The sequence below is a fragment of the Lissotriton helveticus genome, chromosome 1_2 (assembly GCF_964261635.1).
Source record: "Lissotriton helveticus chromosome 1_2, aLisHel1.1, whole genome shotgun sequence".
Classification (NCBI taxonomy): Eukaryota; Metazoa; Chordata; class Amphibia; order Caudata; family Salamandridae; genus Lissotriton; species Lissotriton helveticus.
In genome coordinates this window covers 138,958,082-138,970,663 of record NC_136058.1, presented here as the reverse complement: position 1 = coordinate 138,970,663, position 12,582 = coordinate 138,958,082, and positions in this window count along the sequence as shown.

Below are 12,582 nucleotides of genomic sequence, written 5' to 3'. Positions count from 1 at the left end.
GGATGTATGGAAGACTGAGTGTGTGTGTGGCTGTCTGGGAGGTGTGTGACTCTGTGAATATCAATGTGTACTTGTATCAGTGATTGTATAAGAGAGTAAGTATGTGTTAGTATTTGTGTGAAAAGTATGGTGTTCTGTGTTTAACTGTATAGATGAGGAAATCGAAGTGTGATTGATTCTTCACAGGACTGACTAGGTGTATGAGTGCATATGATAGTGTTGTAATAATGAGTGACTGTATGTATGAGTGATTGTATGGGTGAATGAGTGAATGTGTGTGTAGACGTAGGAATCAGTGAGTGCGTATGTAGTAACTGGTATTGGTGTGTCATGATGTCATCAGTGATGTCATTTGAGATGTCATCAGTGATGTCATTTGAGATGTCATCAGTGATGTCATCAGTGATGTCACTGAAGTATGGTGTTCTGTGTTTAACTGTATAGATGAGGAAATGGAAGTGTGATTGATTCTTTACAGGACTGACTAGGTGTGTGAGTAACTCCATGGATGAGTGGCAGTGTTTGAGTGTCTGCATAGGTGTATGAGTGCATATGATAGTGTTGTAATAATGAGTGACTGTATGTATGAGTGATTGTATGGGTGAATGAGTGAATGTGTGTGTAGACGTAGGAATCAGTGAGTGTGTATGTAGTAACTGGTATTGGTGTGTCATGATGTCATCAGTGATGTCATTTGAGATGTCATCAGTGATGTCATCAGTGATGTCATTTGAGATGTCATCAGTGATGTCATCAGTGATGTCACTGACCATGTCATGAATGATGTAATATGTGACATCATCAGCAGTGGATTGCGGGTGCGCGATATATAGTTAGTGCAACTAACTATATATGGAATTTCATTGTTTTTATGTCAATAAAATGTCCAGCTAACTATATATGGTCTCTAACCTATGGTTTTTTCAGTGAATTTTCAAGGTTTTGTAAATGCAAGTTCCTAACTATATATGGTCTATAACCTATGGTTTTTTCAGTGAATTTCATTGGTTTTTTAAAAGCTAATATCTATAGCTGTAAAATATATTCTTTATTACGTGACGTATCACGTAGCCACGTGAGACGCCTCATGACGCGTTGCATAACCGTGACGTATCGGCTCTGCAGCGCAAACAAAACCCGTAACGTAAGCGTGCCGGAGCACGCTTACAGATATATATATTTTTTTTAACCTTAATTAGACAAAATCCACACGTGCACATATCTTGAGGCCTTGCAAAGGCACATCAAACAAACAGTCCCTACAATTTTGCCAAGTTTGCTGGAAATCTATTCCCTTAATTTTTTTTTTATTGTTTCTTTTGGTTTTCCCCTTGTTACGCTTACCGGGACGCTACCCGGTACGCGAACCGGACGCTCCAAAAACACAAGATGGCAGACTCCCGTTACGCTGCCGGTTAGCTGCTCGGTTCGCGTACCGGGAAGCGCCTCTACCGCGTAAAATCGCGGGGGACTTTAATATCCCCCTCATCAATCCTAGGGGGTCAGGAGGGGTTTACCTTGCCCCCTTTCCTTCATTTCCCCCTTCTTTTTTCACCACATCTTGTCTCTCGAACCTACCGAGAGACGAGATGGCGGCCGCTCCGGACTGTTTACAATGTTGACAGCTACGCTGCCGGTTAGCTGCCCGGTTAGCTTGTGGTAAATAAATAAATAATACCTCTATTTTTGAATGAATATATGAATAACAGATAGCTCAATAAATAAGAGTCAAGATTCGAGGTAGTAGGAGTTTGCAGGTTTAATACAGCATAAAGGACAGGAACAGGACAACCTGCACGGACAAGATCTGGGATGGCTAGCTAGCACAACTTTAATAACAGTGCACAAGTATATATACTAAAACAGTTGCATTACAGTGAATTACAGTAGGCGGAGCAGTGGGTGTGGTCAATAGCAGTCGCGAAAGATAAGGGTGAAAGTAGGTGTAACAAGAGGCGTATACATAGACATGTGATGTAAACGTAACAGAATATGTCATAAATGGGGCGGAAACATGGAGGGGGCTACCTAAGGAACCGGGACCTCTGACCTGATGGTGCGCGCAAACTGACAATGACGCGTTACTAGGAGAAGCTGGGGGCTATGAACTCTGCGCTAGGAGTAGAGACTGAAGTCTGGAGAGTCAGGGCGACATGTACCTAAACCCTATCTAGTATCTAATGTTTAGAGGACATGTTGATATAAACTAAGAGTCAGGAGGGGAGAGGCTAACAGACTCTAAGACTGGAGCATGCATTATTCTACATGTAGTGCGTTGAAGAATATTAAATGACCATTAAATGCAGTATTTCTCTTACATGGAGACGTAAAGGCTAGACAATGACGGAAACTATTGATGCGATTCAGTAGCTTAGGAATGCAGAGAAGGAGGGCTGGACTGATAACTAGAATCATAACATACTCTTGGCAGACTCATAGGCAGAGCCAGGCCGAGCCGGGCACTGTGAGGCAGGAAGTAAGTGAAGGGTCGAGGATACAGGTGGGGGCTGTATCGCTCCTCAGCGAGGGTTCAGGAGACAGGAGCTGAATCTGGTGTCCGGGCCCTTTTGAGGCCTAGAAACGGGGACTTTACAATGAAATAACGTGCACACTGAGAAACGTGGCAACGTAACTTTACATAGGCCTAATACTCGTAGCTTTCACGAGAACTGGAAACTGGCATACTAGGGATGGATACAACTGTAATTGCGTCTTTAATCGAACATGGGGAATACATATGCATATTAATCATGCACACATAGCATAAGATGGGGAAAACGTAGGGACATAGAACATGGCAAAATTTACTTTTCCACATTCCCTCCTTGTCACTACGTTTCCATCAGGAAACATCAATATTCATGATACCATCTATCATTTCATACAGTATCATTTGCTCGCCTCGAATTTTCTTGGAACTGGATTTAGAACGGGACTCGGGACTAGGAATACAAGAGGTAGCACAAATGCCACAAATCGCAGGGCCACATTGTAAACAGAGGCAGCAACTGAATATGATCGCTACTGCAATACCTAGAAATGACAATACTTTCCATCCCCAGGCGGAAATTATATTCCAGAACCAACTGGACCATGTCCAGGTGCCTGGATTCTGGTGTAACAGATGGGCAATATTATGGAGTCTGGTAATAGCTGAATAAACAGACGGTGCGTTATTAGGAATGAAAATGCAGCAACTAGATCCGATGACTCTACATGCCCCGCCCCTATCGGCCAGAATGACGTCAAGGACGAGACGATTCTGGAGCACGACAATTCTCATAAAGGATTGTTCTTCGGTTAAGTTACCTAGAGCAGAAGTAGTCTCAATCACTACTGCTTCAAGAGTTCTCGTTAATCTACGTATCAGTTTACTATTCACGACAGTACCTAAATAAGGGAAGACACCTTTATTGATATCTATATATTGTTCTAGAGCAGTTTCAGTATAATCGACAATCGGGAGGTCTCTCTTGTGTCTAGTATGTACTAGGTGGGAATTCCTATGATAGTCAGGTGGGGCTAGGAAAACTGGTGGCAGTAGGAAGGCAATGTAACAGGTACCCTCCCAATCGAGGGGCAGACGAACATATGCGGTCTGACCACAAACAAAATAAGAATGACGTGAAGCTTTGAAAATAGATTTCCTACTGTCACTATACTTGACAATAGTAGTACAATCACTATGTCCTACATGTATGGAACCATTCTTTCGGACACATAATTCGCCTTTGACTGGTAATACTGACATAGCAGGTAAGTCTGGAGTAGTATCAGACTGAACATTCAGGACCATAAAATTCGAAGAATAATGACCCAAATTGTAAACTTCATTTTCTAGATCTAACCCTGTTCTGTGGGGAAGACCTTGCTTGTCTGGAAAACATGTACTGTTTAGAAAAGACATATCTGTTGAGGATGACGTTAACGTGGACCATGCTCCACACGAACCATTATGTGAAAATGGATAAGGAAAAAGTGGCAGAACTCCCTTCGGTGTCTGGAAAGGGGGGAGTCGACCACACACCCAACAATTAGTGGCATTGCTGGTCTGGTGTGAATAATGTAACATGCAGATAAAGGAATTATTACGCATAGCAAGACGATATGAGAGTTCATGAGGAGGCAGATCACTAAACGTGTGCTCTACTGTAGCATTAGCAGACTTATTTACATGAGAAACTGGAAAATACAAATAAAATGCATAACATGTGCAGGTAATCATAAGGCTGAGATATAGCAGAAAACATAAAATAATAGTGCAACTTTTAGAGTTCTCACAAACTCTCTCTCTGTGGGGGTCTATTATATACATGTCAGAAACCGGTCTAACCGTTTCACCTAGGGGAGGACTTAGACAATCAAACTGGCTGACTTATTTTACTAGACCTTAATTTAAGCTTATACTCCTGCTGCGGAGTTTTTTCTAACGGGGAGGAATCTGTATCATTGTCTTTTGCGGGACAGTCCTTGAGAATAGTACTTTGGCAATCCTTAAAATCCTCGTAAATGTTCTTTGAAACAGGTTTTAGTCCGTAAAATCTTTTCACATGTGACAGGTGGACCCAGCCCTTCCTGCCTTCCAGCTTGACGGCAGTACGGGTGGCCAGGAGGACCTGTTTGGGCTCCTTCCAGCGGGGCTCCAGCGGACTTGAACGATCAAAGTTCCTCACAAGAACCATGCATCCGGGAACGATTTCATGCGGTGCCACCTCGGTATTGTCTGGAAATGCGGCGGCAACCTGTGAACGACAAGAGTGTAGGGCAGACATCAAGGAAGCTAGGTAATCTGTCAGCATATTACTTGAAACATCTGTAATACTTCGGGGTCTAGGTGTACCCCACATGTTAGGGGGGCGGCCGAATACGACCTCGTACGGGGACAGACCTGATCTGGAATGTGCGACCATGCGCATATAAAACAAAGCGACTGGCAGAGCTACTAGCCAGTCCACACCTTTCTCTTTACATACTTTGGCGATGCGGATTTTCAGGGTCTGATTATGTCTCTCTACGAGACCGGCTGCTTCAGGATGGCGTACACAATGGAACTTCCACTGGTACCCTAATAAAAGGGAAACATGTTTCATCAGTTCAGATGAGAATGGCTGGCCGTTATCAGAATACACGACCCTAGGGAGTCCATAACGGGGGAAGAATTCACGAACCAACTGCTTGGCAGTGGTCGCGGCTGTGTAATCTGGGACTGGATATGCTTCTGTCCACCTGGACAAAGCGCATACAACTACAAGGACATACTTGAAACCTCGACATCGCTCCATCTGAATATAATCCATCTGGAGGACTTCAAAAGGGTGGTCAGGAGGCTGGAATCCACCTTGTTCCACCGGGACACTTTTACCTGGATTAAACTGGCAACATATCATACAGGTACGGACCTTCTGCTTGGCTGCAGCTCGTAAATGCTTGTTGGACCAAATGTTCTGGATACTGTCTAACATAGCTTTTTCTCCTAAATGTGCTGGACTATGTGCGGTATTGATAATGACTTGAACCATAGAGTCGGGGAGAAACCATGTGGCTTTTCCCTTCGTTACCCATCCTTGATCTGTCTGGACCCCTCCTTGTTCGGACCATTTCTTGATTTCATCGGGAGTAGCATGTAACTGGATATCTATGACATCTTGAGTGGGGTCCTTAACAGTCATACAGGTAGTCAGATCTGGAGTGTGTGTCTGTGTCGGATTAACTGACATGTCTGGAGTCTGTGCTGTAAGCTTGGCTGTGCGATCTGCTAGATCATTACCTTGGGAAATAGTGTCAGTAACTTTCGTATGTGCTTTGCATTTCATGACGGCAATAGATGTCGGTAAGTGTATGGCATCTAACAGAGCTTGAATAAGGAGACCATGCTGAATCTTGGTTCCATGAGAAGTCATGAAACCTCTCTCCTGCCAGAGCACTCCAAAGTCGTGTACGACTCCAAATGCGTAACGTGAATCTGTGTAAACATTAACTTTCAGGTTCTTGGCGTGTATGCAGGCTTGAGTCAGAGCAACTAGCTCTGCTGCTTGAGCAGACAGAGTGTCAATACGGTGTGTTTCTATAACTTCAGTGTCTGTAGTCACTGCATATGCGGCTACTAGTTCTCCTGTACTTGTTCTCATACATGAACCATCCACATAAAGTGTCAGGTCGGGATCTGGTAATGGAATATCTGTCAGATCTTGTCTTGGCTTAGTCATAATATTAACTACTTCCACACAGTCGTGTGTGGCAGGATTCGAATTAACTGACGGTAACAGTGTAGCAGGATTTAGAACGTTGCAGCGTCTGATTTCTATGTGTGGCTGGAACAGTGTCAGTTCATAACCTGTTAAACGTGCAATTGTCAAGTGCTGAGTCTGTGTTCGGTTTAAAAGAACTTCCACGGAGTGTGGAACTTGTACTGTCAAGGAATGTCCTAATACTATGGAATCACTTTGTCTGATAGCTAGTGCTGTGGCTGCAACTGACTTGAGGCACGCAGGCAGAGCCTGGGCTACAGGATCTAGTGTGCTCGAAAAATAAGCACAGGGCTTGTATTGTCCTGCTTGATCTTGTGTGAGAACAGATAATGCTGTACCTTCACGTTCTGTGACGAAAAGTGTAAAAGGCTTACTGTAGTTCGGTGTAGCTAGAACTGGAGCTTGGCATAAGGCTTTCTTTAACTCATTAAAACTAAGTGTATGTTCAGATGTCCAAGGGAGGACAGTCGATACGGCTGCCTCCTGTGTCGTTAACTGTATCAGTGGCTTGGCTAGAAATGCATACTGAGGAATCCATTGTCTGCAGTAAGAAGTAAGGCCGATAAAAGCACGTACCTCCTTCTGGGTCTTGGGCTGAGGAAGACTCGCTATTAACTGGATACGGTCAGGTGTCAACTGCCTACCCCTCTTGGACAGTAAGTGGCCTAAATAGATCACTTGCTGGACACAGAATTGAAGCTTCGAAGGGGACACCAAGTTGTGCCCCATCTCGGCAAGGAAATACAAGACTGTAAGGGATGCTCGCTCGCAAGCACGTTTAGAACGGGCTGTGATCAGTAGATCATCGACATACTGGAGCAGGGCAGTGTCAGTTGGCAGGTGAATGTTGTCTAGTTGTCTCTTAAGTGCTTGACTGTAAATACTAGGACTTTCTGTGAATCCTTGAGGAGCTCGTGTAAATTGGTAGCTCCTTCCATTTAAACAAAATCCGAAAAGAAACTGGCTGTCTGGATGAATGGGGACACTGAAAAACGCGTTCTTGAGGTCTATGACTGTAAAAAATGTGGCTTCGGAATCAATGGCTGTCAATAGGGAAGAAATATCTGGGACAACTGGGTACTGGGGAATAATACATTTATTGAGTTCTCGAAGATCAATCACTAATCGATATACTGGGGGTGCATTTGGATCAGTACGTTTCATGACTGGAATGATCGGAGAATTACATACATTGGAGTCAGTTTCTACAACTACTCCTTGAGCAATGAGCTCGTCAATAATTTTGGATAAGGCTGCTACAGCCTCAGGTGGCAATCTGTACTGTCTGATTCGTGGTAACACTACACCTGGCTTGAGAGTCACACGATGGGGTGTGATTTGCATATAACCTACATCAGTTGGACCTTGCGCCCATAAATGCTGCGGAACATTGGACAATCTCGGATCAAAATCTCGTAATACATAGTGACCCTTGAAGTCACGTAGAAACAGTCGTATTCCTTCTGGGGAGCAGCAAATAACTGCACCTAATTCTTTCAGTGTTTTAATACCTAACAGATTTTCTGGACATGACTTCGTAAGTAACAGATCGGTAGTTCGGGACAATGGACCTACTTCTAGAGTAACTGGCTTAGATATCTCGTTTACAATAGGCTTTCCTGAAAATCCAAGGGAAACATTTCTAGAGCCTGAGAGCGGAGCCCCTGGAACTCCGGCGTGACTGATGGTGGTCCTACTTGCCCCTGTATCAATCAGAAACTTTCTGTCTTTCCCTAGTACTTGACTATGAACATAGGGACCCTCTTGATCTACAGGAATCTCGATGAGAGGCAAGCCTACCTCCCTCTCTAGGCTGTTTCATGAATATGGCTGATACTCTGGATACTCGGACTGTGCATACTGGTACATCTGCTGTGTAACATGCTGTGTTGCAGCAATAGGCTGCGGTGCTGGAACTGTCTGTTGTACATTCTGTGGCTGAGAAGTCTGTGAAACTTGTTCTTGTCTAGGCTGACGTGGTCTTTCTTTAGTCTTACCGGTAGCTATGTTGTGTTTCAGAACTGCACACTCGTTTATAAAATGACCTGGCTGTTTACAATAATTGCAGGTCCCTTTAACGGGAACTGCAGGATGACTGGCTTGATTCGTACCCCTCTTCTGACTGTCTTGAGGAACAGATTGTGCAACTAGTACTTTCATTTTCGTGTCTTTCATACGTTTTCTTTCATGATCTTGCTCTTCTCTGATTCTATTCTGGTGATATTGGAGCATCTGTAACATTTGGGACGGAGTATTAGCTTGCCAGGTACTTTCGACTTTCAAAACTCGATTCTTAACTTGTGGACTTGAATTCTCGACTAATTTAGTAACAAAAAGATGAGGGTATGACTCGCTACTTGTCTTGAGGCCACTGTTAATACTAAAGCATTTCTCAAATCTAGAATAAAAATCACTAGTGTCTTCGTCTTGTTTCTGTTTACAGGCTGAGATTGCATCCCAGTCTTCCTTTTTAGTGGCTAATAATCTGGGCAAAACTTGTATTAGCAATTCAGGTAATTCTTTACATTTCTCTCCTAGACCGGTACCTGGTACTCGTATCTTATCTTCAGCTTCTAGAACTGCCCAATCGATCTTTTTCTCTCCCACCTCCCATTCTTTTTCCTTGAGTTTTTCATATACCCCTGCGGGCAACAGGACTTTTAACATTTTAATAATATCTGGATACGTGTATTCTCCCATACGGAGGATGTCTTTTAATTCTCGGTGGAACCCTGCTGGATCTTTGTCATGACAGGGAATTAATTTCTTCATCTCTAAGAGTTCCATCTTTGTAATCGGGGTGTAAACAAATACTCTTTGCATTTCACCATCTGTTGTCCTAACTGGGTGTACTTCTCGTAACGGATTCTGTCTGTCTATGTAAAAGGGTTTACTTTCTGGAGGTGAGACATGAACAAAATGCGGGTTCAAAAACGTTCTATATTTGTGGCGCTGTTCTAGAATAACACTAATTAAATCGGTACCTAAACCTTTCCATCTATACTGGAGTAACTCGTTCAGGACATCGTGTAACGGACCTGGATCAGAATGTTGACCCTCATACAATGTGATGAGGTGCTGGATCATATACATACCCACCAGTCGTTGCTCGGCTGGGGGCAGTTTCAGAAACATTTGTGCCACTATTTCATCTGGAAAAGTGGTAGAATCAGTAATCCATCGGACTGCTGATCGGGCTATTTCTTGTTCATGCATAGTACTTAACTCACTGTAACCGATTCGTGATTTCAGAATGTGATCGGTAGCTTGAAATACTTGTTCTAGAGAACCTTGTTCTGGGGCTGGATGAGGAACAGTTTTCTTGTGTTCTAGGCGTAAATGGCGGTCTGGAAATCTCGATTTTCCTACATACGCTATTCTGGCGGGATTCTCGTCCTCTACCTCTTCCGTAGAAGAGTCATTTTCTTTCTCGCTTACTTGTGCTGCTTTACGTTGTTCGTGTAACTTTATTATTTCTTTACGAATTCTCTTGTACATACTCTCTATACTACTGATGGTTCTGTGCTTACCCTCGGCTATATTATCACTCCACCTTGTCAGGATTCTCATTTCGGCCGGATCTTTGGTCGGATAATCTTGTTCCCTTATTAAACAATTAATCAGAAACTTTAATAACATGAGCTGGATCTCAGCTTTCCTTTGGGACATGGCTTCGCCAATACTTTCTGGATCATCCCCTGTACGGATGAAACGATATATTCTGTCTAGATCTTCTTTCATATTCGGTAGGGTGTCCAAATACCCGGTCACCCGTCTTACACGGATGGAATATATAACTGTACTATCATCACCTGCAACTGGATCATAGCGGCATTCAGTAAGAGCTCGTCGGATATCTGCAACGGACTTGTATTTGGGCGTACGCTGTAACGCACATTCATGTAACTCGACTAACGTTACACGTTGGTGTGGCGGCGGGGTACCAGGAGGACCTCCTCCTGCGGCCCCTAAACTGGAATCGTCGACTGATACTCTTCGTGCTGGCGCGGCGGGAAATTGTAATGTGGGCTGGACCGGGGGTACCGTAGCAGGTACTCCGGTGACTGGAGGAGCAGGATTTACATTATTTACAGGAGCTGGCGGAACAGGATTTGCATATTCTGGGACTGTGTCGTCCAAATAGGACGAAATAAAAATATCAGCTGCGGTCGGTTTGTGACGTAGCTTGGTCGGAACTAATGGTGGCGGAAAATTACGGGATGCCTCCGGGGTTGCTTTTGGCAAGCCCTCGGCAAGAAGAGGATACATACCCTTAATGAGGGCATGCCTCTGTCTGTCTGACTGTTCGGTTTTGACTCGTTCACCTATCTCGATTAGTTCCCTTTCTTGGGCTCGTTCTAAGGATTCTCTACTTAATTCTGACTTTCTGATTTCTTTTTCGGTTCTTTTATGAGATTCTTTGCGCCATAACTCGATGGCATCTTTCTGTGACTGTCTGGCTTTCTTTTTCCATAATGCTTCTTCTACTCGCATGATGCACTCGGCATCCCATGTGCCTGATACAGGCCATCTATACTTTTCTTCTGACTCTTTGGTGTACTCCACCCATAAATCTAGATATAATATGGCACTTATGCCATGCTTCTGATACATAAAGTGACCTGGACTGTCCCTAGGCGGGACAGGAACTGCTGCTTCTAACAGACCTTTTCTAGTTTTCAACTGACGTAGTTTAGAAAATAAGGGCATGACTGAACTGTAATCTAGACACAATACAATACACAATGAACACGATAACTACACCACTTTCATACCACGACATTAAAATACATGAATGACATTTAAAATAACAGTTCGAACAGAATACTACCTGGAATACTGAAAACAGAATACATGAATCTTCTCGAGAACAGAACTGACTAGAACAGAAACTAGATGCACTGCTAAAACAGTACGAAACTTACCGGTCTCATAAAGAGACACGTCAGGACCCGCATCCACCGAAGTGGACACTTCGTTTTGGGTCTGTGTACCACCAAACCCACGGACCAGAGTCAATTAGATTGACCCTGTCTAGATACTACCCCAGCAACGGTACTCACCGGGCAGCAAGAACGGAAGGCCTCGGACTGGACTGGACTGCTTCGACGCCGGACGGACGAACTTCGGACTTCAGTTACGGGTGGGCCTCCGGATACCTCGGACCTTGGACTCTCGGCTTGGGCTCTGGTCGGGACTCGCCGCGTTCCTCCACCGCCTCGTCTGGATGCTGGACCGCCACCTCCGTCTCCTCCGTGGGCCTGAGGGATACTTGAAGCAGAAATATCTGCACGTGCACGGTATGGTTCCGTCACGGCTGCAGAGGGTCAGGGGGCCGGCGTGGCTTCACCGGCGCGTGGGGAAAGGGCAAGTCCCTATTCGGGCGCCATTATGTGGTAAATAAATAAATAATACCTCTATTTTTGAATGAATATATGAATAACAGATAGCTCAATAAATAAGAGTCAAGATTCGAGGTAGTAGGAGTTTGCAGGTTTAATACAGCATAAAGGACAGGAACAGGACAACCTGCACGGACAAGATCTGGGATGGCTAGCTAGCACAACTTTAATAACAGTGCACAAGTATATATACTAAAACAGTTGCATTACAGTGAATTACAGTAGGCGGAGCAGTGGGTGTGGTCAATAGCAGTCGCGAAAGATAAGGGTGAAAGTAGGTGTAACAAGAGGCGTATACATAGACATGTGATGTAAACGTAACAGAATATGTCATAAATGGGGCGGAAACATGGAGGGGGCTACCTAAGGAGCCGGGACCTCTGACCTGATGGTGCGCGCAAACTGACAATGACGCGTTACTAGGAGAAGCTGGGGGCTATGAACTCTGCGCTAGGAGTAGAGACTGAAGTCTGGAGAGTCAGGGCGACATGTACCTAAACCCTATCTAGTATCTAATGTTTAGAGGACATGTTGATATAAACTAAGAGTCAGGAGGGGAGAGGCTAACAGACTCTAAGACTGGAGCATGCATTATTCTACATGTAGTGCGTTGAAGAATATTAAATGACCATTAAATGCAGTATTTCTCTTACATGGAGACGTAAAGGCTAGACAATGACGGAAACTATTGATGCGATTCAGTAGCTTAGGAATGCAGAGAAGGAGGGCTGGACTGATAACTAGAATCATAACATACTCTTGGCAGACTCATAGGCAGAGCCAGGCCGAGCCGGGCACTGTGAGGCAGGAAGTAAGTGAAGGGTCGAGGATACAGGTGGGGGCTGTATCGCTCCTCAGCGAGGGTTCAGGAGACAGGAGCTGAATCTGGTGTCCGGGCCCTTTTGAGGCCTAGAAACGGGGACTTTACAATG